General features: G+C 55.6%; 1 protein-coding gene across 6 annotated transcripts in view; it reads left to right on the top strand.

The window, feature by feature from the left end:
• The first annotated feature begins 1,017 nt into the window (after window positions 1–1,017).
• The window catches only part of LOC112672291 (inositol 1,4,5-trisphosphate receptor interacting protein), a 33,118-nt gene continuing 28,135 nt past the window's right edge, over window positions 1,018–6,000 (top strand). For 3 of the 6 annotated variants that reach the window (XM_025467132.3, XM_049103491.1, XM_049103490.1), the window contains exon 1: window positions 1,020–1,409. The gene's annotated coding sequence lies outside the window, so the exon portion shown is untranslated. Of the gene's footprint in view, window positions 1,410–1,816; window positions 1,842–2,003; window positions 2,332–6,000 lie in introns of those variants that run through there. The other 3 variants (XM_025467135.3, XM_025467137.3, XM_049103492.1) reach the window with 3 other exon arrangements.

Genomic DNA, 6,000 nt, shown 5'->3' with positions numbered 1-6,000 from the left:
GGTAAAGAGGAATTCCTAATAGCTCTCTTCCTAGCGCTGGCTGGCCCCCGGGAGGGGGAGGTAAAGAGCTTTTCCAGAATCTGCCCAGGCAGGGTTCCATTGCTTTTAACTCAAAATAATGTTCAGGCCAAAGGGGCCCATCTCAGAGCAGCCTGCCCCTTGACCCCTGCAAGCCCGTTCCCCCATCCTCCCCATCAGTGCCCCCCCAACTCCGCCTAACTGTCCCTGATGTAAGGAAAGCGCTAGGAGCAAAGCAGAAGCTTGAAAACAAGAGTAACCTGGGCCAAGGGCCAGGGGGGTCTATTTTTAGCGCTTTGTCTCACTGCCTGTTTATCTTCGAGCCTCAGCCTAATGTCTTGCAGGCGAGTGTTCACGTTACTGGGCTGGCTCCAAGAGGGAAGGGCATAGGTGACCTAAGAGGCCCCACCGCAGCGGCCCTGGTGACAACCCCTTGGACAGCGTGTTCTCCTCATTCCCCCCAGGCCGCCCTCCGTCGTGCTGGACTCCCCCAAAGCCACTTAATGCAGGATTTGTTCCAGCCGCGGCCGCCACTCCCCCTGGCCGGGACAGCCGGCGGGTCACAAGGAGGAGAGGCTACGGATTTCGCACCCGGGGCGGGGGGGGCACCTGGGCACCCGATTCCCGGGACCCTAACTTCACACACGGGGTCTAACTGCACTACGGCGGCGGGCTCGGGGCCCGACAGCGCCCTCTGCAGGGAGGCGGGCGGTGCCCATCCTTTGTGCAGCCTCAGCCGGGAGCAAGGCACGGAGGCCCGTGGCTCCTTGTTCGTCCACTCGAGCCGCGGAAAAAGAAAGGGGCCGGCGTCGTGTCTGGACGTACAGTTCCCTCCCAGGACAAAAGCGGGGGGGGGGGGGGGGCTGGGATCCCGCCGCTTGTAAAACGCGCCGCGGAGAGCTCGCAGCCCAGGGGCCGCGCCTTAACCCCCGCCCCCCGCCCGCCCGCGCTGCCTTTTAAGGGCGTCCTGCTCGCCCCGCGGCCCCCCGCGCCGGCCGACTCGGGAGGCCGGAGCCCGACTCGCAGGGTCGCCCTCCGGGTCTGCTGGCCTCTCGGGGGTTCCTGTGGGGGGCGGGGGCCGACCTCTTGGGGCCGCCTCACCGCGACTCGCGCGGTCCTCCTTAAGGAGCTGCGGCGGCCCGTGGCAGAGGCGGGTGTTTTGTTCTTATAAGGAGGAAAAAGTTTCTGTGACATCCAGGAAATGAGTAACTCCGCCGCCCTGGGGGCCGCGCGGATGGAGGCGCGAGGGCGGGAGCCGGCCGTGGAGCCGCCGCCCCCGTCCTTCTAAGCGCCCGGCGGGACGCGAACCGCGGCCTCCGGGCCCTGGGGCCCCGCGCGCGCTGCGGGGCTGGCGCGGTCCCCGCGGAGGCCGGGAGGGGACGAAGGCCGGCGTGAGTCCCGAGGGCGCCCGCCTCGCGCGGGGGGGAAGGGGCGCGCGGCGGAGGGAGCGGGGGCTGGGGGCGCGGCGGAGGGCGCTGGGGCTGGGGGCGCGGTGGAGGGCTCCGGGGGCGCGCGGTGGAGGGCTCCGGGGGCGCGCGGCGGAGGGAGCGGGGGCTGGGGGCGCGGCGGAGGGCGCCGGGGCTGGGGGCGCGGGGCGGCCGGCTGCGTGCCCTTCCGCGCCCCCGGCGTCTCCGCTGCAGCCCGGGCCGGGGCCCCCGGGCCTCCTGGCTGCACCCCCGCGCGGCGACGGTCGCTCCCGCCCCGGGGTCCGTTACTTCTGAGTGCAGCGTGCGTGCGCGGACAGACCGACGGGCCGGTCCCCGGCTCTTCCCCTCCTGCAAGGAGGCAGTAGGAGGGCTGCCTGTTTTCTCTCTCGGTTTAAGGTAGTGAAGTTATGGGGTTACGGGGGCCCGAGGGAGCCTCCGCAGCTTCCTCTTTCGGGACTGCGAGTGTTAGAGACCCCGCGCAGTGCAGGACTTTCCTCTTGCGGCTGCAAATCGCCTGACCCTTAACCCAATCCCCACCTCTCCCCCCTGTGTCTCCAGCTTTCTGGCTTCCAGGTGATGGGACTCAGAAGCCCCAGGGCCGGGCTTCCCATCCCAAATGCTCCTCTTTAGAAATCAAAATGCTGCCAACCAAGAAGGGGAACATATTTTACGGAGCCACTCAGGGATCACACATCCCCTGCCTGGTGTGAGAAGGAACCGCCTTCAAAACTAGAAGAGCTCCAGATGCCGGGCAGATCCTGGACCCCGGCCTGTGGGATCTGAATCAGTTTGAGAATCCTGTTCTGTTTTCTTGTTACTCTTTTGGATTTGACCCAGAGCCCTTCCTGCCTTTTACAAGCCAGTTGTACCCCGGAGAGGCTGCCAGGTAAAGCTGATCTGAGCCCGCTGCAGTCACAGGTCCAGGTTAGCTGTGAACATGGCACCGCACACGCAGGTGGAGTTGCTGCTGTTCACCTCTTTATTATTAACATAATGGGCTGTGCTATGGAGCCCTCCTTCCAGCCTACGTGCCTAAGTGGCTTTCATTGTTTGCTAATTCCCTGTGCCTGCTGCTGCTCCAGGCCATTCTGCCCTCATATTTTCCACTTGTGGGTAACCATAAAGTGGTTATACTGACTCTCTGCTCTCCCTGGGTGGATGGCTTTTGTTCAGATGCCATCCCCTAGCTCCGTAATTTGCAAAGATGCAGCAATTTCAAGCTCTGGATTTCAGGGGGCAAGGATCTGAACTTTTAACCCGATGCCATCATCCCAGAAGTTGTCACCTTACCAGGAGTGGTTCCCAGCTCCTGCAGGATTCAAAGTGAAACAAAGACCAGGGTGTGGGGGTGAACTTTTTATCTGAGGGCAAGAACAGGGAAGAACATCTAGCAGGGGCTTCTGGCAAAAGTGCCCACCCGAGAAAGTACTACCTGGGAGAAAGCTGGTTTTGTATTTGTCCCTTCTCAAACGCCCTGGAGTCAATAAAGAGAAAGAAGGTGGGGGATTCTGTCTGATGGAGGAGGTACACATCTCAGTTGGGAGGCAGTGACCAGCAGAGCCCCTACGGTGAGCTCAGTCCTCCAGGCCCCCTCCAGCAAAGGATGGCACTGCCAAAGGGAAGTGGTCCAGGGGAGAGGGGCTGGCATGGCAATGGGGGGTCAGCAAAGCGCATCTTGTGAGGGAGAAGGGAGTGAACCACCCACATTTGTCTCCAGGATGAGAAGCCCAGGGGGATGAGGCCGTGGCCCTCAGGAATCTCCAGCACTGTCACTTGAGGAAAAGTTTGCTCACAGACACAAAGGTTTGCTCAGAGACGCACCAATTAGAAGCAGGGAGATAGCTTTCACTCAGAAGTAAGGAGTAACTTGGCAACAACTAGAAGTTAGTAGTGCACTGCCATCCCTGCCAGCAGAGGCAGGTGGCCACTAGCAGTCAGGAAGGAGAGAGCACAAAACTGTGGCTCCACGTTTGGGGCAGACAAGTCCCCTCAGTAGGGATGAGGTCGCAATGCAGCCTGTGGGGTTTTGACAGAGAAATGTCCTACCAAGAGTGCTAGGACCTTACTTATGGCTGAGACCAGTCCATCTCAGACCAATCCCCCTCTAATCCAGTCTTGCTGGGGAGAGGGATATATCTGAGAATGCCAAGGGTTGTTAATAATCGCCAAGGCTATTGCTAGCCAGTTCCGTCCCTTGTGTGAATTAGAGTAAGATGCATCTTTCTGCAAGAGGGTGGAACCTTGGTGACATTTAGGATGCCATGTTGGGGTCTCATCTTGATGGATATGGCCCAGGCGCATAGCCGGGCAAGTGCTTGTGAGCTGGATCCATCCTTAACCATACTCAGGCCAAGTGTTCTTGAGCAGTATATCACCTGTGCAACCATACGCAGCAGCCCAGATGACCAACAATTATTGAAGGCCTAACATTTATTTGCCAGGATTTTTTTTTTTTTCCCAAAACCACTTTCCTTTCATTAAGTCATTTAATCTTCATAGTAGTCCAATGAGGTAGGTGTTGTTACCCCTGTATAGATGAGGAAGCTAAGACACAGAGCAGTGAAGTGTTTAGGAGCCTGGAAGCTGAGTCCCAATCACTGAACCTAGAGTAAGAAGTCGGTTAATTTTAAAAAGCTAGTTTGCCAGGTGCCTGGGTGGCTCAATTGGTTGAGCATGCGTCTCTTGGTTTCCACTCAGGTCATCATCTCGGGAGTCATAGGATCCATGCAGGGGCAGGCTCCATGCTCAGCAAGAAGTCTGCTTAGGAACTTGGGGTCCTCTCCCTCTCTCTCTCTCCCACCACTTGCATGCTCTGTCTCATTCTCTCTCATAAGTGAATAAATCTTAAAAAAATAAACTTGTTTGGTTGGGAGCCCTAGTGGGAAGAAGGGAAGAGCAAGCCTCTTGTATGATTTGGTCTTTTCTTTATCAGAGGAAGACAGAAAACTGCTCAGAGGGAGGAAAGATAGAAAACTCATCTGGCTGCAGAAAGATAAGGGGAAAAGAGCATGCTCAGTCAGCCTTGATGGCTCATGGAGGCCAGGCCCAAGTATCAATTGACTTTCGTCTTTAATTGCTGGACAGTGTGAGGTGGCAAATCCAGTTTGGGGCCTGACGTGAGAGTGATGAGTAAGTGCCACCTGGGCGTTGTACAGAAAGTGAAGGCCAGAGCTACGTGGGGCCCCTGACCAAGGCAGGAAATGCCCTCAGGGGTAGAACAAGTTGGCGAGTGTCCAAACATGCTGTCCCAGCTCTTCCCACCTCCTGGGCCCCATCTGTCCCCTCTTCCCTTCCCTGTCTAGGCCCTGTTCACCTGTAAATGCCCTTCCCAAACTCGTTCAGGGAATCTTTCCCAAAATTCCATCTTATAGCTACATCTAAATGATCATTTATTTTCCACACTATACATTTTAGCATTTAATTAGCTGGAATGAAGCATTTTACTACTATACTATCTATAGACAGTATTTTAAATAAACTAGCTGCTGGGCCATGAGGATGCTTCGAAGTCTCCTGGGAAGGACCAGCTGATACCCAGCAGATTTCCCATAAAGGGTGCTGTTTATGTACATCTTGTCACCTGTCCCAAGCCTAGCTCTTAGTTAGCTATGCTTATTCAGAAACCTCATCTCCACAATTTTCAGAGTATTTTGGACTTGGAGTACTGAGTCACCTCGAGAAGCTCCCAGAAGTGGGAAATTAAAATGCTAGTTTATTAATTGCAAATTAGAATGCTAGTTTATTAATTGGGAAGACTTGTGACCGTCACCATCATGCAGACTATCTTGGCCGAGCCACATAGGAATACAAAGATCCAGGCAGCTCATGCTTGGCAAAGCGGGGCATGGAGTGGGGTGTCTAATATAATGGGGTTCTCTTGACTCTATGGCCCTCTCATCAGTGGAGAGATACTTGCCAGATAGACCAGTACTCCAGTCAGCCTGGCTGTCTAGATCTTTTTGGCCAGTGCCTTGGGGGCAGTGTCTACCTGATAGGATTTCTCCATTTCCTCTTGCATCATTTTGCTTATTTCTATTTTTTAAATTTTTTACTTATTCATGAGAGACACACACAGAGAGGCAGAGACACAGGCAAAGGGAAAAGCAGGCTCCCTGTGGGGAACCCTGATGCAGGACTTGATCCCAGGACCCTGGGATCGTGACCCAAGCCAAAGGCAGACACTCAATCACTGAGCCACCCAGGTGCCCCTAGCTTACTTCTATTTTACTTAGCTCCCAGCTACGTAGTTTTATTTGTAAAAGTCAACCACTATACAGTTTCAGGGTTGAAGGCCAGGCCACAGGGATAAATTCTGTATGTAAATTAAGAGGATTTAGCGAAGAAACAAGATCGCTAATCACAGATGCTTGGGGAAGTGAAAGACCCCAGATTGGCCACTTATGGCAGCCCCTTTGTGAGCATAGGCATGAAGCTGTACTAAGGCACTGCTTGCCTTGGCTGTCTCGGATCAGTTGGCCTGCCCAAATGGCCTCTTTGGAATTAAAGGGCTCTCTGTGATCTCTGGTCAGGCTCCCTCACGGTTCATCTTTAGTAA

The sequence above is a fragment of the Canis lupus genome, chromosome 28 (assembly GCF_003254725.2).
Source record: "Canis lupus dingo isolate Sandy chromosome 28, ASM325472v2, whole genome shotgun sequence".
NCBI lineage: Eukaryota > Metazoa > Chordata > Mammalia > Carnivora > Canidae > Canis > Canis lupus.
Note: the sequence above shows the minus strand (reverse complement) of the source record. Positions and strands in the feature narration are given on the sequence as shown.